Source organism: Tachypleus tridentatus, chromosome 13, assembly GCF_004210375.1.
Source record: "Tachypleus tridentatus isolate NWPU-2018 chromosome 13, ASM421037v1, whole genome shotgun sequence".
Taxonomy (NCBI): domain Eukaryota; kingdom Metazoa; phylum Arthropoda; class Merostomata; order Xiphosura; family Limulidae; genus Tachypleus; species Tachypleus tridentatus.
The window spans coordinates 123,729,230-123,752,591 of record NC_134837.1 but is presented as its reverse complement, the minus strand read 5'-3'; the positions used below and the strand labels follow the sequence as shown (position 1 = coordinate 123,752,591).

General features: G+C 32.4%; 1 pseudogene across 1 annotated transcript; it reads right to left on the bottom strand.

Annotated features, from left to right (window-relative positions):
- Positions 1 to 200: 200 nt before the first annotated feature.
- On the bottom strand, positions 201 to 22,099 carry LOC143237934 (polypyrimidine tract-binding protein 1-like; annotated as a pseudogene). Its single transcript, XR_013020341.1, has 16 exons — positions 21,874 to 22,099; positions 19,104 to 19,128; positions 12,327 to 12,428; positions 11,297 to 11,443; positions 10,136 to 10,285; positions 9,664 to 9,801; positions 9,302 to 9,353; positions 6,532 to 6,590; positions 5,972 to 6,135; positions 5,406 to 5,489; positions 4,868 to 5,034; positions 2,518 to 2,632; positions 2,138 to 2,235; positions 1,176 to 1,294; positions 668 to 743; positions 201 to 297 (listed from the first exon to the last, which is right to left on the bottom strand). The product of XR_013020341.1 is annotated as a polypyrimidine tract-binding protein 1-like (transcript).
- Between the last annotated feature and the right edge of the window lie 1,263 nt (positions 22,100 to 23,362).

Sequence of the window (23,362 nt, the reverse complement as noted above, 5' to 3'; positions counted from 1 at the left end):
TAGACTAATAAATCCTGAACACTGGTGAAGTTTCAATAGGAGATATAGCTATTGAACATTAATTTAGTTTAGATACAAGTGCATGAAGCATTAATGAAAGGAAAAATCTGAATTTTATCAGCACACCTAGAGAAAAGGGGTATTTGTATACAACTTACATCACCTATTGCTGTAAATATTAACAAAATTACATTGAATCTATATTGCAGTTTTAGTCAGAATAACCAACTTACAATCAAGGCAATCACTGCTTCTTCAACAGATTCCATCTGTATGAGTGCCATCCTTCTATCCTTCCTGAAAAAAGGTAATACCTGATGAAGTTCCTAATTACAACTCTGATACAAATTACTTCTGTGGAGTGAAATTATGGTGCACATTTTATTCACTGGTTTAACTGTACACTAACTGATAAAATAACTGTTAACCTCCAAGAGTTTTTCTGGTTTTCTTCAAAAGGTGGACCCTTATCAATCGGGGGACAAACTTTCAAATTTATGTCATTGGTACTATTTTACGCAGGCTACACATCAAGGAGAGACTTTCATTTTATCACACAAAGATTAGTAATGTTCCTTTGTCATAAGCCTCAACACCTATTATTCAAAAATCAGTTTCAATAAATTGTACCAAATCCACAACCTGAATATAAAATAAAAATACTTACTGAAAGAACTTGAAAGCAACAACATCTCCACCAGTATCTTGGAAAGATTGCTATATCCTCCTCTGTGATACTAGCCCTGGAAATAGTTTAAAATGTGCTGTACTCTTGAAAAGAATAAAGCTAGAAAGTTAGCAGTTTACATTACTGATTTAAAAATTTTTCTTCTGGACATCAAAATGTCAATATTTTGTATGTTAGGCTTCACAATACTAAAGCAGAGAGAGAAAGTTGCAAAATTTACCATTATATATTTCTGTATGGGAGACCTTTTTTCACAACAGTTTCTCATTTACACAAAAAAGGTCTATACATTTGATGAAATTTAAATAACCAGGGGAAGGTATCTGATATCAAAGACAAATTTTCTGCATGGTTATTCAAATATAACATACAAATAACACCTGTGTACTTGTATATTCATTCTGGAGTTTCCCTAGTTATTTAAACAGAGCTAACAATAAGCATCATTTGATAATTAACCCTACAAAAGTAACTGAATTAAACTCACGGAATGTTTGAAATATGAAGTGTAGCTGATGGTGGGTAGATGTTTTGATAGTTTTTGGAGCCTGGTTTTTTGAAACGGTGAAGGGGTGAATTAGTGAAGTCTTTGGTCAAGCCAGCATCCTGAAAAATTAAAAATAAACATCTTTATAATCAGCTAAAACTACTAGAATCAGCAGTGGCACCTTTATAAATTTCTTAATCACCTAAGCTAAGAATTAGGATTAAACAAGCTAAGACTGTATTAAAATAATTAGAATCAAACAGACTGTTATCATGAGTAGTCAAATTTCATTCTTACTAACTGTCAATATTTTCCTTCATTTTTAGATAATTTGGACAAAAGCCATGTTTGAATGTTTAAAGAAACTGCTGTGTAATTTGAAAATAACATTTGAAATAACCTTGAAGTGTATTCATTTTTTAAGTTGTTACTTCTTTTGTAGTCACATAAAAGCTTCCTACAGATAGCCACCTCAAATGTAACTGACAGACTAGAAAATAAAGACAGTTATTTTAACAAATGTCATTTGACCATCACTTTTATAATACATTCACAGAACATTTTTTATGGTAATGAAGCATGAACCATGAACTTTCACATCCACAGCTTGGGCACACTAACCACTCGGCTACAACTGAGAGATAACTTTGCATATGTATAATAGTTAAGGAAAGCCACCCATAAAATTCAAACTATATGATTTGAAAACTTTAGTAGTTCTACAATACAAATCAATTCTCATCTCACCACTAGAAACAAATAACTAAACATCTGACTTATAAACCAAGGTCAGTAATTATATATACGAAAAAACTAGTTTGAAGACTGCTTGAATGTGTAGTAAAAGAAACTATGCAACAAGTTTCTACTGCAAACCATTCAAGCCTTCTCTGTACTTTACTTTCTACAAAGATGATTCCTTATCAAATATAAAGAAACTATTCAAATGTTTGTCATCTTACAGACTGGCCTTCCTTTGGCATCTGAACGACTTGATGCTTGGATGGGTTAACTCGCATCTCTTTTCCAAAAACTTTGATCTTGTCCAAGTTGGTCAAGGCTAAAGAAAAAGTAACATACCATGTTCAATCTCCAATGAAATACAACTAAATTTTTACAAAAGAACAAATGCAGAGCTTACTAAAATATAAACAGTACAGTCAAACACACTGCTAATGAATTAACCATTAAACAGCAGCCATGATTAACTGATGCTGCTGCCAACAACATTCCTGCTGAAAATGAAAACATAACTACAGCAAGTTCTACTGTTGACAAATAGCACTAACATCACAGCTACATCCATTACTCATTTTAGGAAGCAAAAGAACAAGAGACGTACCTAACTGTGCTTGATGTGGCTCAGACATCTGAACCAGAGCATTGTCTTTCTTGTTAAACAAAATTTTAACACGTACAACATCACCGTAGACACCTGGCGAGAGAAATAAATTGAACTGTAAGTAATAAAAAAGCGACAAACATTTCAACAGTACAAAAACAAACAATAAAAAAAGCCAAAAGCATGCTCATTTTAATTTTTGAAAAAATTTAAACAAGACCAGTTTTAAAAACAAAAACCAACTTGCTCTACAGTTATGAAAAAACATTAACATGAGGATGCTGAGAAAGACCAAGACAAACATCTAGATACAGTGAATGCCAGCAAACTCATTAACCAACAGTATCTCTAATAAAAACAGGCACAAAACATTTTAACAAGAAACAAACAGGAAAACTAATTATACTATCAATTTAATATCCTGAACATGACCAATGGTGGTTTTGATTAAATCAATTTAAACTTTATTTACTTCCTTTTGTCAAAATTAGTTTCTACTACAGTGCTTTTCTGGTTTAATATACCACTAAGTGGTTCAAACCTAAACTGTATTTAAAAGATTTACTTAGGGTGAATTAGTGCTGCTTCTTTAGAGAAATAGAGTGAAATTTATTATGTTTCTCAGTATACAACCATGTCTGAAATATGACTTTAATAGCAATTTTTAAAGATTTTATGATCTAGTGTTTATGGAGTGTTAATTTATTTTTTCTATTATTTTAAGGTTTTTATGAGTTAGTAGTAGTATACCGTTAATAATTATTTTTCTATCGTTATTTTCAAAGTTTGTATGAAGTAGTTTTGGTCAGTGATCTGTAATTCCTAGTATGACAATCAGATAAAGGTGTTGAATATCACTGTTAAGAAATGAAACTACTTTGTAAGCTGTTCTCAATCCTTGTCCTGTCAGAAGAATAAACAACAGGATACAAAGCAAAACAAAGAACTGTTTGTGTTTCTGAAAACAAAACAAAAAAAAGTCCTAGCACTACATGTTTGAATGAATAAACAAAATACTGAGTGCTTGATTACAAACATACCAAAAGGATAAAAGAGCATCATGCGACCTTCTATGGGTCAGAGCAACAGGAGCGAGCAGAGCAGCAGAGTGGAAGGAATCAGTGTGTTCAATAAAGAAGTCCACACGGGAAGACACCAGCAGGCCAAGTAGGGAGAGAGAGAAAGAGAAAAAAAAAATCATCTGAGATAAACAATCACAGTAGATAATGGTAAGATGAAGAGCATTTATACAAATTTGCTCTCAAACATCAACCACGACTGGCAAGAGATGATAGATTACAAAAAACAAAATAAAATATCTAAGGAAACAGGCAAAAGTATACAAGGGTTTGTTTGGTAATAGTTATTTCTTTCATATAATTTCTCAATTTCCCGTGCAATAACATTTTATTTGTTTGAAGCTTTAGAGAGGTAAAAACTAGTGGAGCTTAAAACAGCCTCTGATATAAGTAAAGAGTAGGATTTCACATGAGAAGAAAATTTATTTAATCTCTGGAGTATGTAAAATGCTTCAAAAGATAAAAGAAAACTAATCTAAACAACCTCTAAAGTATGTATGGGCTTAACATGAAAAGGTTAAATGTTTTAGTGAAAAGCTACACAACAGTCTACATTTTGTCCAATGTGGGAAATCACACTCTGAATTTTAGCATTTAAGTATAAATTTGCCATTGATCCATCAGAAGCACAAGAACATTGACTAATTTGAACAATCTGAACACTAAGCAAGCAAGGCAAATACTGCTATTAAGTGGCACATCTCGAGTTTCAGGCTTAAGTACAGAAACACTGTATACATTTTCAGAGAAAATACATTAACTGAAACATTTTTATTCAATAAAATATTTAACTGGGAACAGATTAACAAACTAAAGTGATAGTCCAGCATTATAAAATTAAATATTCCTGAAAAAGATGTATGAGTTGGGCTTACCATACAACATAATAGAATTAGATAACACCTCAAGCATCAGTATAAAAATATTTCAGAATGGAACATATTAGCAAATTCTCCTTCCTCATTACAGAGGTGTATTTAATTCAAAATCCAGTAGCTTTTCAAAAGTATCTCATTGCACCTCACTTACATTGGAGTTATCAAACCATAACACTGTTACATACACTAACTAGAGGAAAGCAAGGTTGTATTCCAATTAACTCTGTTATCTGACACTTAATCAGACATAGTATGTAATACCAAAATATCACACATGAAAAATACTTGTTTTACTAATCAATTTGACTAAATAACTTGTATTCATGCCCTTCATTTTGCTAGAAGAGAACCAAAGTGTCACAAAGTAAGATTTTACAGAGAGCTATGTTCCACACATGTGCAAGATAAACAAAACCTTGTACTTACCTCTTCATTTAGATTGCTGACTAACAGAACACACCCACCAAATGTTTGAGGACTTGGAAGGCCAAGCCCAGCCAGGCTCAGGGTTGTACTGGCCCCAGTACCTGAGGGCAGGGCAAATGCCCCTAAAGGTAGACCTTAGAGAAGAAATGTAAATACAAGTGTAGCATATTTTCAGAGAAAACATATCAAACTCAAACATATATCTAGCAGAAGAATGTATGTAAATTACATATAAACACATTCACTGATTTTAATCCAAATATCTAATGTAAAATGACTAATGTAATCATATTCTACAGATAACTATATGTCTCAAGGTATGAACAACTTTAATGGAAGTTCATATAATCAGGTGAAAGTAAAAATAACCTTATTTGATACTTGTTGCATATGGCAAATTAAATTAATGAAAAAAAAAGTTCAAAATGACAGTTTCCTCCTCCTATTTGACAAACTAACCATAAAATAAATTAGTTGCGAGGAAAACACAAAAGGCAAAGCATACCTCCAGCTGCTGCAAAAGCAGCTGTTAGTGGTGATCCCAGGCCAGACAGACCTGTGAAAGGAGATCCCATCACACCAACAGAACCTTGGTCGAAATAAACCAGAATACTTATTAAACAATGTTTACACCTTTACCTGTAGAAAGCAAAATAAGACATATCGTGCAAAGAGGAAGTGAAACAGCCTAGTTTTACAAGAGATATGATCAAGTAAAGAAAAACCACTAAAAGCAAAATACTAAACAAAAAGTGCATCTTAATTTGGCATGTTAATAACACAAAGAAACATCTGCACATAAAAAAAAAACTTGTTTGTTAAAACAATGATAAAGCTAAACATATACTACAGGATGTTATTTAGCTAATCACCAGTGAATAAAATAAATGTATCGTAACCATAAATAAAATTCATAGGAAAAAAATAATTACAACTACCATTTATAGGAAATATGTATATATTTTACTGAGCAAAAAACTAGATCATAGCCATACTTTTGAATGTAGAAGACACTCCCCACAGTGATTTTAAGACAAGCATCAAACTGTCACAAAAACAGCTGGTTCTCACCTCTAAAACCAATACCATCCAACCCTGTGTCACCCATGGGTAAGCCTGGGTTGGTAAAATCTCTACTTTTGTCATTGTTGTATTTCACATTCAAGTTGTTCAGTTTGGAGTAGTCTATTCAGTAGGCATAAACAGCCATTGTAGATGTTCTGTCCATCCAGAGACTGATAAAATATACATTATTACATCAACAAACTGTACAACAGAGAAACATTGAATAAACAACAAGGATATTGTACAACTGATTGTATTCAAAGAATGAAACAGATCAAGCATGCTTAAAGAATGTATTATAAATATTTAACATACCTACACTAAAAGAAATAATTTCATTAGTGGGAATTAAAAAAACACATTTGCACAACATTTTTCACTAATAATATATAGCCGTAAAACCACAAATTACTACATCAGGCATTACCGGGAAGGTGATATATAGCTCTATAACCAGTCACCAAATAGCTATGTATATGACTGAAATACAAAGTTGAATATTAAACTATATACAACAGAAACAATATTCACCAACTATTACATCTATATGAATGTATGAATCTCACCAGTTTTGCTGCTTGTGCAGTGATAACATCTGGATACTGGATAAGAGCTTGGAATGATCCTGATGACAGAAAAAAAAGAACATAAACCCCTGCATAAGAAAATGGGAGAATAAACAGTAATCCTATACAAGATACCACTTACTGAAAATATCTACTAACATTATGAAACTAGATTCACCTTTTTTTGTTGCCCAATGTTCACATTTATTTTGGAAAAAATAAAAATGATTAATATAGTTCTTTAATTAGAAGCCATTTATTTTCTATAAAGCAGTATTAAGATTCCAATACCCACTGAAAACTCTCAATCACATATTTTTTCCACCATGAAAATATTCACCAGACAAAAAAAGAAGCATTCGACTAAAAGCATACACACAAACTTGGAATTAAAACATTTTCAACCTCAATACACGTGTATTCGAGATCAGCGGTTCCAAACAACTGGTCCCCAAAATATCCAGTGAAAGTCTTGCATTCTCTTGCAGATGTATAAAAGAAACAAAACTCATAACTTCCACTTCAAAACTCTGTGTAGCCAGTGCCAACCATTCTGTATTTTGTTCCAACAATAAAACTAGTGTATGAAATTGTTTGCAACTTTATTAAAACTTTATAAACACACAGTTTAAAAAGATAAAAAGTTTGTACTTTTGATAAATTATCCCCCCCCCCCATTATGATCTTTATTTAATAATTTGGGAAATTACTTAAGGAAATGGTGTGATTACAATATTTACATCTGTTCCAGATTTTAACTTGTTACTTCTTATCATCTATAAAATATAAATTTTGTATATATTTTTTCTTTTTTATTAATGACTTACTCTCCCATATGGTTTCAAGTAACATACAAGATTGAAAATACTTCTAAGTAACCCTAAATAATTAATGATTTTTTAAATTTTATTTCTAAATAGAATTTCTGTTTATATGTGTACATAAACATTTTATCTGTTTTCCAACTAAATTTTTATTTTAAGTTTGTGCTTCATTGCAGTAATATATATATTTATTGTGATGAAAAAAACCATGAGGTTAGAGTTAGCTTCGTACATTTGCTTTAAACAATCATGCCTGTTGAGGGTTCACTCTTGTTCAGTCCAACCCAGGGGTGTTTGAATATTACTGTTGCTATGATAGTAAGATGTTTGGTACTTGAACGTTTCTTTACAGTTTCAAACAAGCTTGTTTCAACACATGTAACTGTATGTTGTTTCACTACACAGCCAAAATTAATTGTCACTAGTGAATATACGCAACAGTTTAACATATAGGTGGTTTGAATAACACTGCCTGACCATAGTTAAATGATACATCCTGTTACATTACCAAAGGATACAGACATTATAAACTACAAAGAAAATCACTTTACAGCACTTAAAAAGTTGGCTTTGGTCACATTCCTCTTATTATAGACAAGATTTATATTGGAATTTGAAATGTAAGTGTATCCACTCCAACTGTAAGAATATTAGTTTTCACTGTATTATTGAGATGAACATGCTTAGTGTTTCATCACCAACATATGGGTTTTATTGTTGTCACTTATATACTGAATTTGTGAAATATCAAAATAAACTTTTCCCATATCAGTTACTGTTTTAATTATAAAAGCAACAACAGAGGTGTGGATTTACCACAAAGATAGTAAAAAGGAAGAACAAATAAAATTATTACAAGTATAAACAAATCACAAAATACTGAATTTATTTTATTACGAACAATATAAAATTATGCCAAATTATTGAATTTAAAACTGCTAATATAAATGCAAAAGAATCGCAAACTCTCAGTTCTATGTGCTAAGCCTAATTTATTAAAACACCATGCACTCACCAGATCTTAACTAACATTTGTGGATCAACCTCTTTCCTAAAAATACATCTATTTTGAGTTTATTTTTTAATATAATGATTAATATAAATAGACATACATTATAGCATGATATAAACTACTATATAAAAATAATATTCACATACATCCAATGCAGTTTTTCTACAAGCAAGTTTTCTAAGGCTCATAAGAATATGCTGTTGATCACTACTAAATACAACCTCTACATAAAATGGCAACTACCATAATAAGCACCATGGACATTCATGTCATGAAATCCACATAACATTTTGTCACATGCTTTGCTTATCAACTTACGATTTGTCAAACATGAAATACAGAACTGGAATTACATGGTACTGAAATTGACTTCTTTGACAACAATTGGCTAAAGGTTTTACAACTAAGGTTTAACATGTCTAAATATTGTTTAAAAAAAAAAAAAAACACTAGATAGAGGTTTAGATACCAATCAGAGATGGCAGAAGTAACACTAAAATGCAAGGATTTTTTTTTCAAATATTAAAAAAAATATTTTTTAGAGCTTAGAGGGCCGTTTATTTATAGTCTATATAAACAGCACTAAAATGCAAGGATTTTTTTTCAAATGTTAAAAAATTTTCTTAGAGGGCACTTATATAATCTAATAAAATTATTTTTTTTATATTATATTTCTCTTTAAACTTCATTAAATAATATAATTTAGTCTATGTAATTGAATGCTGTGCTTCTATTTACAAAAATAAAATCCAATAAAAGATAAGTTCTCTATAATTTTTTTCAATTCAAAAATGTGATTTTGCCCTCACAATAAAACAAAATGGCCCCAGTGATTAAAGGGTTAAGAAACATTATAGGCACATAAATACTAATGATTTTGCTGGTTTTTGCAGTGAAAAATTTAGGGACTACTGATATATATTGTTCTACTTACCATTTTTGGTGAATGTTATTATTTTCAGAACCTTGCCTACTCTAGAAAAAATCTGAAAAATAAGGTTACATGTGTATTTTTCCATCATCCAGGAGACAATATTTACTAAAAACTAAGTTTTTTTCTTTAATATTGAAATGTGTTGAGTTGTAAATGAATACAATAACACTTTCTTTGAAATTGTGTTGCTAACAATGCTAAAATGTGTTCTCTATAATATTTAGTATATTTATAAATACAGCTGACCAAAATCACCTACTCCCTTATTTCAGAAAATACCTTTACATAACAGCCTTATTAACAGAAATATTAAGGATATTCTTGTTTCCTAAACAACTAATGAGTGATAACAAAAGGCATACTTGATGTAAAACATCCAATGTGATGGGATAAATCTGGTTGTCCACTATGACTCTCAGCACTGTGTTTGGTCCTCCTTGTGTATCGGTTTGGCTTGAGAGAGCCTGGGCTGCTTGTAGAGCTGCCTGGGTTGACACCTGCTATATGAAATAACTGTTAACAATTGAAAGCTACAACACAAAAAACCTACCAAAATGTTCTTATATTTATCTTCAGAATATGATAAAGAATGTTTCATTTTAAACTTTGAGAACTTGTGTAACCTAATAAAGCTCAAGTTACACAAGATCTCTAACCTTACAAAATGCTGTACTCGCTATGTGCTGTCTGTTTAGTTCTACAAAGAAAACTAGCTAATCACATACTGAGTTGGGACATGTGGTCTGTTTAGTTCTATGTGAAAACTAGCTAATTATTTACTGAGCTGCGATACGTGGTCTGTTTGGTTGAACACAAAATTAGCTACACACTTACTGAGCTGGGATTCGTGCTGTCTGTTTTCAACTCTTTATGATTAGAAAACTGGACGTAGACAGTGCGGCCCCTGACAGTTGGAGTTCCCGAGTTGTTATAGTACTTTACCATTGCCATGGCAGTTGTCTCATCAGCCATTTCAAGAAATGCCTAAAAAAGGTTTTGAAAGTGAAAGCATTTATACATGATTAAAATTATTTTTATCTTACAACTAGGGCAAACAGTTTATGTTTCAAATAATACATGCAGTTTAAGGTGCCAAAATTTTGTTTTTTAGTTTGGATGACTTACTATTTATACAAACTGTAATAACAATTCTTTAGATATAACAAACAAAGTTCCTTCTACCAATCCCTGTGCAGACACTAGTAACTCTTACATTATCCAAACTTGTAACTTCAGTGGATCAAGCACTGAAAGAAAACTTCTGAAAATGACACTTTTACCAGTTATTTTTATGCAGACCAATGTTTAATAAGAGTATTAATAAAATAATAACAAGTTTTAACACAAAAGTAGATAAAAATAGTTGAAACAAAACTGGCTTCGTTTCAACTATTACCTAATTTCGTGTTAAAAACTGGTTTTGTTTCAACTATTTTTACATACTTTTGTTAAAAATAGTTGAAATGAAACCAGTTTTAACACAAAAGTAGGTAAAAATAGTTGAAATAAAACCAGTTTCAATACAATTAGGTTAAAAATAACTCAAAATCAGTTCAAACATCAAATTAAAATCAAACCAAGACTTAATGTGAATCAACTATAAAGACCAATTGTTTAACAAAACAAAGTTGTCCCATAAAGAAAGTTCATGTGTTAAATGAAGTACATGTGGACAATATTACATAATACAGTGGTTAAAACTCATTTCAACATCACTGTTCTAATCACAATATTCAAAATCAATTACTCATGTCTGTCACTATAGAACCAGGATTACATATAGAAGTACAGTAACAAGAAGTACGTTATCAAAGTACAGAATAACAATGGTTATCACACGTAAAATGCTTGTGAAACCTTTTAAGATAATTTAAAAACACAGTTCCACTAGTTTAACCACAATTTCAGTATCTATAAAATAAAAACTGAAAATATTGAAACATTGGTTAAATGACAAAGAGAGCCAGTGAAATGTTAAGACTGGAGATCACTCACTTGGTTCTTTCCTTTCAGAAGCAGGACATTTGTAATTCGACCAAAAGGAATACCCAAATTAATGACGTCAGTTTCCATAGCTTCATTTGGAATGTTTCGAACGTGGACCACTCTAGATGGCTTGTTCAGATTTCTGTCCAACTTCACCTGAGCAATAGCAATATGATTTCTTTTTTCTTTTTTTTTACTTTAAAACACTAAATTATTTCTTTGGATCACATTAACTCAGATGTTCCAACTACCACTAAGTTTCACTTCACTAAGGGTAATTATTTATACATGCATAAATTAAACATCAAATTATAATCATTTCGTAACATTTCCACACAAATCCATCTTAAAACTTTTTTCCTGAATGAAGAGTACAGTTATAATAATTGAGTTAAACCAAGAGTAAACAGTCCACTGGAGAAGGAATAAAACTAAATATGTAGATTTTACAATGATAACGACAGTACAAGAAGCTGCTAAATCTAGAGGGAGGAAGGTTGTAGGGGTACACCCCTCAGATAATTAATAATTTAAAGTTGCTATACAAGTCAAATATACAAAAGTAAGGGTGCTACAGCCACCCCAATTCCAACACTTCTACAGTCCAAACCACTAGGTTAAACCAAGTTCAATTATCAAATATTGTAGCACGGTGATGAACCAGTGATATTAGTGCAAAAGCTCAAATATGAAACAGAGCAATTTGCCAGAACCTTTTAAACTATCATTCTTTAATTTCATTCTCTATGTAAATATTACCATGTTTACAGAATTTTCTAAACCACTCATCAAGATTTGAGAAAAGTTTCTTATTTAACATGGCTTGCATTTCACTAAAGACAGCTGAATTATTTATCTTAACACAACAAATATCACTGTTTTCCATTGGTAACTAAGATGGGATCAACCCTTTATCATCCATGGAAAGGTTTCTTCTATTACCATAATATGAGCAAACATGCGAGTAAAGATAATCAACATGCTAAAAACTATGATGATTCAGAGGTTAGCTTCAAGGATGGACCAAAAGCATTCCTACCTTTTTGGCATCATTATTATTATCTCTGTGGTCAGTGTGAGAGTTCATGACACCACCATTACTAACTGCAGTCGCCTGAGAAAACAGTTCGTCAGAGCCTCTCTGAAAGCAAAGAAACAATCATAATTAACTACAAAACTAATGTTCTTGAAGCTTCCATGTGAAACAGTTCGATACAAGCAACACTAACATTACTACTATTAACCAAGAAATCATCATTTCACAGTTCATGACAAACCATCTTCAAATTTTTATTAATGAGGCCTAATTGTCACTTCATCTGGTTCTTAGGACTAGCTTCACTTACTAAGCACTGATGAGCCACGTGCTTTACAATATAATTGTGACCTACACCATCAAAACTGCTACACAATTACACTAATTAAGACAACGCTTTTCACCATCAAAACTGCTACACAATTACACTAATTAAGACAACGCTTTTCACCATCAAAACTGCTACACAATTACACTAATTAAGACAACGCTTTTCACCTATCACTTCCCTTAAATTCACATTAAATATTTTTAGGGTGTGGTCAACAAACTGACCACAACGAGGCAACATGGTACTTACCACCTGCTACCGATTAGTAATGAACGATGGCTAACTTTACTTCACGTGCATTGAAATCGCTTTTTGTATGGGTTGTTTACGCGTTAGAAGTCACTGTAACCAACAATGATGTTGTTCACGCAGTCGCCACAAGCAGGAGAGAAAACAGAAATGCAGAATGCACAAAGGAGAGCTGGCGTACGTCACAACATGAGAAATAACAGCGATTAAAAAAAATATCACTTTCACGGCCAAAAACACCGTTCAGTCAATGGTTATTGGAAGCCTACATGCGCGCACTCATCAAGATGGATGGGACCCGCCCGTTTCACGCCACCAAATCGTCACGTTTAACAAACAAAACTGTTTTAACACGCTATTAAGTTGTACTTTTTCGGATAGCACATACAGTATTTGGCGATAAGCTTAATATGTAGGTTACAAAACCAAATACGTTCGTAAAGGTTACAATGGGGTGGCGACTTTACCCCACTTAGGAGCCTTGTCACTTTTAAGTAATTAAATTACACTGTGGTCACTATGACAACTGGTCGGTATTCTCTCTCTGATCTACCAACTTAAACACTTATGATTATGCGTGATAAGGGGGGGAGGAGGAGAAAAAGGTAGTATAGTTGATTCCAAATACCTGTTATGCAAATATCTGTAACTGTCTTACAGTTGTTTACCAGAAATCGAAATTACTGCAGTATTCTCCAAAATCGTTTATGTTCGATTGTAATTCAAGTTTAGTTAAGTGCTAATCTTTCTTAAACATGCAAGCACAAATCAAAAACCGAAACGGTAGGAACCATTGCGAAACTGTCGGTTGCGTTCGGGTTATTAATTAGTGCAGCAAATGACCATTGATATTCATTGTTTTCCTATTTCTCACAAAAGAGACTAAAACGATAAACTCTGAAAATCCCGTTAAAAAAATTGTCTGTTTTCAAATATAAATTTTATTTCTATTCTATTCACTGGACCCTACGTGACAATGTATTCGCATGATAAAGTAGTTTTCTACAGTAATTCTGCCCTTACTTTTAAATTTAAAAAACACACGTTACTAAATTTCCAATATCTGTTAACTTGTGACTCTCCAATATCTGTTGTAGACAATGGAACTATTTGGTACAAATCGGTAATTATGTTTTTGTAAAAATACTCGTATTCGATGTTAATCCACTGACGGTTTGTAAAGTTCGAAATGTGTAAGCATACCTGGTCAAATATTTGGCGATTCAAAGTTAATAAGCATTAACCACAGTTGTAACTTCCGAGGTTTATCGTACACCAACTGTAGCAAACCAATATACACTGTATATATTTCACCTTTAGAAACTCGCGCATCTATGCATTGATACGTAGCGCCATCTATTGGATTGGAAAGATATTTAATTAGTGCATGATACGTTTACCGTTGATATTATACCTGTGTGTGGATTTTTATTGGAATATAAAAGTAAGCTGGAGAAATCTTGTAGCGATAGTCCGAACCGTCTACTCACCCTCTGACGTGATCAAGTAGGAAGTAAACGAAAAAAAATGTTATACCGGCTATGTCAGGGACCCTTTTTTTTTTTAGCTTATTACTAGTATCTATATATATGTCGTAAACAATACTTCGAATGGTCGGTTTTTCAGCGAGTGAATTATTTTAAATTAATGTCAATCCGTTTGTTTGTTTTTGAGTTTCCCGCAAAGCTACACGAGGGCTATCTGCGCTAGCCGTCCCTAATTTAGCAGTGTAAGACTAGAGGGAAGGCAGCTAGTCATCACAAACCATCTGCAACTCTTGGGCTACTCTTATCAACGAATAATGGGATTGACCGTCACATTATAACGACTCCACGGCTGAATGGGCGAGCGTGTTTGGTGCGACGGGGATTCAAACCCACGACCCTCAGATTACGAGTCGAACGCCTTAACCCACCTGGCCATGTCGGGCCTATGTCAATCCGTACTACAGTTCTACCGTACTTGAAATAGCATACATTTCAATGTTTCGCCACTAACCGACTAACATATACACCGTATCTCACTGCTCCGTCATTTACTTGAAAAAACAAAACAGAAAACAGACACCATTAGATCACAGAAATAGATGAACATTATTCCCTCACGTAAACATTTTATTAGCAGCCTTGGATCCGACCTATGTAAACAGCACATACAGGATGTTGCCAATTTACTAGCCTATTGTAGCAGAAAATAGCAGACGCGTAATAGGTTACACAGCAGCAAGATACATGGTAGACTTATGAACATCCACTTTTCCCAGTTTTAAAAAGCAACGAAACTTGCAGTTTCAAGCGAAAATGCAAACAAAAAAGATGGTAACAGTTACCTCTCAAACATGGAGGCACAAAACATGGTTTAATATTGGGTTGAGGAATAATTCGTGAGCGTTTTTTTCAAGTTAACAAAATATATTCATAAATGAAACGCTTTCGCAAAATATTTCATGTCATTTGGTAGATAATTTTTTGCTCTAATAGATGGTGTGTTTGATTTTCATATGTCTTTAATTTTTGCTTTCATTTTCAGCTCATTAAATGGAATGTCAAGTGGACAAAATCGAGCATTTTCGACACCATCTGCTTTTCGCATTTAATTTCTTGCAATTTCGTTTAAAACAATGCATACTATATACCTAGGTATTACATGAAATAAAGTATCATAATAAATGTTTTGGGTGTAATTTGTTCATGCATTGAAGTATTGTATAGTCTTGCATGTAATGCTTGAATGAAATTATTTAAAAACGCTCACGAATTATTCCTCAACCTAATATTTAGAAGTGGTTCTTGTATATAATACATAATAAATTATGTATCGAATGCTCGAATTACACCTTACGGAGAAGACGAATGAACATATCACTATGACACTATTAGGTCATGCGATTCTTCTCGGAATGAAAAGACGCCACTATGAGACATTTTACAACAGTGCTGCCATCTCGAGTTATTCCATGTGAACAGAAATGTTACCGACAGTGAGACTAATTAATTAGGCTAATCAAAGTAAATTAACCTGTTTGTTTTTTCACTTCGTGTATATACATACTCACTAGAAAATTTACCCCAATAGTTCCCAAACCAGAAAATATTTCGGAATTTGGGAACAAAAGGATGGAATTACTATATTCCCTTGGAGACTAGTAATGCCCTTAAACATACAGATACCTAACTAAGTGATTGCTCAGCTGACAATCGGACAAAATTTCTACAAAACCAAACCATCGCAAGTCTAAACGAAATCTAATAGAAGTAATTATATTAAACATGCTTGATTTCTAACAGTTTTATACTTTTAAAAGGATGGCCATCACACATTAAAGGGAAGATAATGACCACTCTTCCCTAACTGTATGATACAACATGATCTATTGACCATATATACTATAATACAGTATTAAACGCCCTAATTATAGGCTTGAAATATAGCAGTTTTAGAGAAATGTTCATTTTAAATTTCATGCAAAGCTACACTAGGGCTATTTGCACTAGCTGTTCCTAATTTAGCAGTGAAAGACTAGAGAGAAGGCAGCTAGTCATCACCACCCACTACCAACTCTTGGGCTACCCTTTTACCAACGAATAGTGAGATTGACTGTCACATTATAACACCCCCCACAGCTAAAAGGATAAGCATGATTGATGTGACAGACATTCAAACCTGCAACCCTCAAACTACAAGCTAAGTACCTTAACACCTGGCCATGCCGGGCCAACTTAAAAGAACGCAGCCAGTCAGCCATCTCCACCTGCCACCTCAACTCTGTGAAATGAAAAACAGGGATAACTGTCACTTTTATAATGCACCCACAGCCAAAATTGAGGAGGGTATTAAATGACATTACATCTTCAACCCCATACATTCATTTACAGCCTGACATGCTAACTATTAGGCCATGTCCAACCTTGTTTTTACAAAAGAACAAACAAGGTAATTTATAGACTTAACAGATATTAGGCATTTTTATTTTTAAACTACATCTTTAAAATGCAACCATGTTTATTCACTTCACATAAAAAGCCAATATCACCAAATATACTTGTGAACTTTAGAGTATACAATTAAGACAACCTAACAGGTCCTTTATTTGCTCTTCTTATGAAGCTATGGTTTTTTGTACAGATGGTACCCTAATTAAGCTTGAAAATGCAGACAAACTACTGATTCTCCCAACTGAGAAATGTAATGGGTTTATTTTGTGCAAAGCTACTTATGGATTATTTGTACTAGCCATTCATAACTTTGAAATTATAGACTACATCAACACAACTTATTGTCATTTCATCAGTTATTCTAATTAGTGGGATTTGAGTGCCACACTTTTCTCAAACTGTGGTCTATGGGCTGGTACAAAATGCAAGTCACTAACACTTAATGCCACAGCTGAGACAATATGACAGAACAGAGAAGAAAGAGTGAGACAAGTACTTTGTCCCCAGACAAAAAATGTTTGAAAACCACTGTTGCAATGGGACCATGTCCCCAAAGTACAAAGGCCAGTTTTTTTGGTTCAGGATGTCAACTGCTGATAAAAAAATGTAGGTGCACATGTACAAGCAGTATGTCATTTAAAACATTCAAGTTCTGATAACATCTATGTACACTACATTACAGATATAAAAATGTACTTTTACAACCCTCCACCAGGTGTCTAAAAGGTAAATATAAAATAATTATCTCCCCAACCCTCTCCCACAAAAAAAATAAAGTAAGTAACACAAGAGGTACAGAAAAACTAACACAATCCAAGCAGAAAATACAGCTAAATATGTATGTTGGATACAGATGTACACATGCCTCACATACCAACTGACATACACTTACCAAAATCAGTTAATGAGCCCATCAAATATTTATTAGTTAAATTTTCTGGCACACTGATTAATGCCATTCAGTCAAATTTATTAAACCTAGTTCTTTTGTGTTATGTAGTTTATCTTAACATTGACTTCTAATCTATACAGTTCACTTCTGAAATGTTACAGTAACCTATAAACACACACACACACACACACACACACAATTTAAATAATTTGCACTTCTTGACATGATATATTGTAAAAATAGGCCATCAGGAATTTTTTCAGATTATATTTGGACTAGGAAAGTGGTTTAAATAGTTATATCAACATCTATGTCAATTTTTCAAACTCTTGTTTAGATTCTGTAAAAAAACTTTTTTATGGTCCCCAATGTCCCAAAATATTTTGACAAATTCTGGGATTTAACATCTGACAATTATTTTTTTTTTAAATCCTAAACTAAGCACCTTCAGGCAATGTTAGGAATCAGTTAAAATATTATTCTCTAATTATCACAGAAGATACATTAATTTACCTAACTTGAAATATATGTAACACACAAAAATCAAGTAAGAACTAAGCTATGTATACATTTTATAAAATTATACCTACACATAGAAAATTTGTACTTGTTGAATGAAGGAGAAAAGTTAATTAACTTCAAAAATAAAAATGCTCTTGTGACAGAGAAAACTGTAACACCTCTTACACACCAGTGGAAGAAAAATTTAAAATATCAATTATACAAAAAACATACATCTACTGTTTTTAAAGTTATCAGCTATTCTCTTAATGTTGACAACAAATATCAAACAATATAAACATAAGCCTCGTACTGTTCTGTTAGATCGTTAGAACTAAAACTTTCCAGTAATAAATATAGGTCAAATCATGTGACCTTAAATCTAATAACATTAATTAGTGTTCTACAGGTATACCAGTTTAATAGAATTCTAAAAATGAACATAAATTTAATAAGAGTTTTGGTGGATGATGTTTTTAAAAATCATCACATCTCTTGACAACTTCAAGTAAATCATAGTTTAACAATAATACTGTAACATTTGCCCACACAAAAATATTACATATTAAGGCTATTTCCAATTATACACGGACAGAACTTTCAATTGAAGCTTCCTTTAGGTCAATTACACAACTTTTTTTTTATATTAAACAAAAACCACCCTGTAAAAAAGTTCAAACTAAATGAGCTATATTTTAACTTGTACTAAATTCAGATCTGTTCATTTGTTTTGGGGATGAGTCACTATCTGACAGAACACTATTATTTCAATCTTATTCATATTAACATGCATATAATTCCACACCATAAAATCATTCATAATGTCATACTTGGATTAGTTCTAAATAGATCTCAAACATTTTGTAACATACCTTTAGTCCAGACTTTCGGATTCCTCTGAAACAGAAACAAACCCTGTTAATTGTAGTGATTACAGTTGTAATGGTAAACAGTGAAAAACTAGAGTACTAAAACCAATATGGAAATCTTATCCTTATATTGCTTTGATTGAGGAAATACCAATATTTTGGAATAAACCAGTCAAGACTATCAGGCCATGTCACTGTCTAAATACATGCATCTTTAAAGCAGTGTTTAAATAATTTTTCTTGCAAACAAGTAAAAAAACTAATAATGTAATGTGTGATACAATTTGGTAGAAATGACCAGACACTGCCAAAATTTACTTTGCATAATTTGATCATTTTCAGTTTAAGGGTTTGTACACTAATTCAGAGATTATATACTTAACAAAATGTCCATGGTTTAGTAACAATAACAAGCACTTGTAAGAAAGCAATAACAAATTTCTTTTTAATATTTTTGGCTTTAGTAAAAAATTTTAAAACAGGAGTTTATTTCACACTGTTTACTTTTCACTAACACTGAGTTGTACTATAACAGAAAACTTCTTGATGACGAGAAACCCATTTGAAATAAAAATGCATCTCAGAACGGTTTGTATGTGTGTTAACACTTACTGATAAGGAGAGAAATTTTGACCTTCCTAGGCCATCTTCAAGTTAACAAAGAGTTTGCAACTGATCATTGCCAGGCACATCTTAGGGACAAGAGAGGAAGCTTGTCATTCCCAATGTATCCAAACTTTTTCCAAACTCATTTCATCACTTAACAGCTAATTGTTACATAAAATACATTAGGAATTAACTTACAGCAATTCTGCCAAAGTTACAAAAGAATAAAATCACATTTTTTAAAAATGGCTTAAATAAAAACAATGCCTCATCCAACACTAACAACTAGTTTTGAGGCATTAGTTAGACTTCAATTACAACATTCTTGAGTTTGGACATCTGGAAACTTTGCCCTCCCATAGTGCAACATCCACATAATTAATGCAAGGAGCAAACAAACAGCACATTAAAGGGGAAATTTCATTCACTCTCTACACTTGCCTACTGTCTAGACTTGTTTTAATAATAACCGTTTGTTTGTGATGAATTTCAAATTTATAAATATGGTGAAGAGTTGTTCTGTATTCATTTGCACCAAAAGTTGAAAAGACCTGAACTTTCCTTCAACACGATACCCAGTTTCAACTCACCATAACAGTAAGCATAAAGCAAACACTTATGGGATTTTATTCCTAGCCTAGAATACAGTCTTAAAACAATTTGTTGATAACTGCTTTAAACACTAGTTCAACCTGGCACTTTACTTTTCAACACACGTTTTACTACAGAAACAAGCTACTGAAAAGGTGTTGAGTCTGAAGGTTATTAACCACAAACACAGGAAGCTACAGGATACTGCACACTGGGCCACTCTGTCAGGCTGTTGATCCACCAGTTGGCAGGAACAAAAATCACGCCCAGTTAACTGCAACTTTATCTAATATCTTAATTTCACAATCAACAATGCCTCCACATAACACACTACAATTGATAACTTGAAAATCAAAGAATATACAGGCTGTTCGAAAGTCACTGTGCAGTTTTGTAATCCTATTTTATTCAGTCTATTTCAAGCCAGCAAAAATAGCAGTTTAGAAAGAAAATAAGAAGGATCCAAACTTGTATTGATGCCAACGGGGGTCACTTTCAACATTGTTTATAATTGTCATTCATATTTACCTCCTGTATTCTATATTGAAGCGTGCCTGTTAATAAATATAAGTGCACAGTGACTTTCCGAACACCCTGTATAAATAACTGAAGAATATGGACAGCTAATTTAGCAAGAACATGTGTATACAGTAGACTACATAAAGTTGCATACACACAGCTCTACTTGCTTCACTACTGTTTGCCCCTTTGTCAAGATGGCAATCACATTACAAAGCAAAATCACACAACTCTAACGTCATTCCAAACTAAGTAATATTGCCAACTTATAATTAATTTTAAACAATAAAATCATTAAACAATATGCCCCAAAATTACTTGATTAAATTAATGTCTTCAAACTTTAAACAACAAATTGTTAAATATTGCCAGTAAATATTGAGATTTCTTAAGCTTACAAAGGCCCAAGTTTAAAATCAATTATTTCTTCATTCTACTTTTGCATCTCTTGAATTAAAAAAACAGAGTTATGGGATACAAAGTGAAGGAAAGCAGCAATTTGTAATAAGATAATGATTAAAATTTAAAAAAAAAAACAGCGAACAGTATTTAGTATATCATGTTATATTCAGTACTAATGTAACACCAGCACTAATACCTGTTAATAATAAAAAAACTTCTCGAAACACCGTATACGTTACTTGTATTACTAATAAAATTTATTTCATTAACCATTCAACTTTATAATATATTAGATTACTGCTTAGTTTTAATTCTTAGTAAGAGCAGTAGTAGTTGTACTAATAGTTCAGATAGGAACTGGGCTCATTTTTCTAACATATACGGAACAAATTAGTTGTTTTTTTTTAAATGGGCTAATTTACTCTCATGTTCAGAAACTTAATTGCAGTAATTTAAGCTTGACATTTTCAGAGTTAACTTGAACTGATTCAGCCGAAAAACTACTTTAAAATCGTTTTTCTTACTCTTAGGCTTAACATCCCAAAGCATAATATTAACTGTCCCATTGTCAAGATTAAGGCTAAGAGCGAGTCCTGTGACCACAGCTTCCACATTAAAGTATGTATATATAAAAAACATTCTCAATTTGTCTTACCCGTTCAACACATGTAAACCCGCACCTAACAACATGGAGACTTTTTTTATATATTCTTAAAGCTTCGTTTCCTAAAAGTAAAACGTACTTCTTTCTTCTTCAATAAAAACATGCAATAGTAAGATTAACAGGTTGTTGTTAGGCCTACTTCTTTGTTGTGCAAACAAGATATGGCGGAATTTTAAGAATGAGCAATACAGCTGTCGACGTTATTTGAAAGATTTACATGCTCGAACTACAAGTTTCCCAGCAAATGGAATAAAAGAAAAGGTTATGAAAAACAAATTATTTTTAGGAATATCACAAATTTTTAACTTAACATTTAAGCTATTTAATTATTTTCTTTAAAAAACGCTAGAGTATAGCGTGGACATATAAAATTATAATCGAGATATAACATGTTATTAAACTAGCTAAATTTATTTTATCACAACACTAATTTAATACGAGCTAATTTTTTTAAAACAAAATGTTAGTATTAATATAGTTCTTAATTGTATAACTTAATAAATATTCAAACGCTCCAGGCCCGGCATGGCCAAGTGTGTTAAGGCGTGCGACTCGTAATCTGAGGGTCGCAGGTTCGCATCCCCGTCGCGCCAAACATGCTCGCCCTTTCAGCCATAGGGGCGTTATAAAGTCACGGTCAATCCCACTATTCGTTGGTAAAAGAGTAGCCCAAGAGTGGGTGGTGATGACTAGCTGCCTTCCCTCTAGTTTTACACGGCTAGCACAGATAGCCCTCGAGTAGCTTTGTGCGAATTTTAAAAACAATCAAACGCTCCAACTCAACATTTACTAAGTAATTTTATCGATACAATCTTAAATTAAAATTTGGCCACATATACTAATGATAGTAATTTTGAGTAACAATCTGCATGCAATTGTTAAACCTGTATATATATAAAACTTGCAACAGGTCAACAAAATAATTAATAAATTCGTAATAAACATGTTATATTTCACATTGGTTCCCCAGTAGTTTGGCGCCAAGCCTAAAAATTATGAGTTATAATATTACAAAAGATTAATATAAGCCACGTGTTGTTAAGGAAGCACAAGAAACTACAGCAACTTGTGAATGTTATTTAACATATCCGAGAATAAGTGGCTATAAAAACCAAAAGAAAAAACCACGTCAAGAAGCAGTTTAATAATAGGCTTCATTTATAAAATTTCTCTTTATTATTTTTACCTGTCAATTAAAGGCAAATGAATCAACTTTCGTACAGTAAAATTGTTTTGTATTAGAGGTATTTAAAAACATATTCCAGTGTTATATTTCAGTTAAATAGGTGATATTATGGTTTAAAAGTTAACCTTTTATTCTAACACCTTGTGCCCCAACTTAAGCGTCAGATTTTGTAGCAGTGCAGACAGCCCACCGTGAAGCTTTGAATTACAAAGGAAACAAAACATTTTACTAGAATGTAAAATAGGTTATGATTCGATGATATTGAGAGAGAAAAAAACATTACTCTGCTTCTCT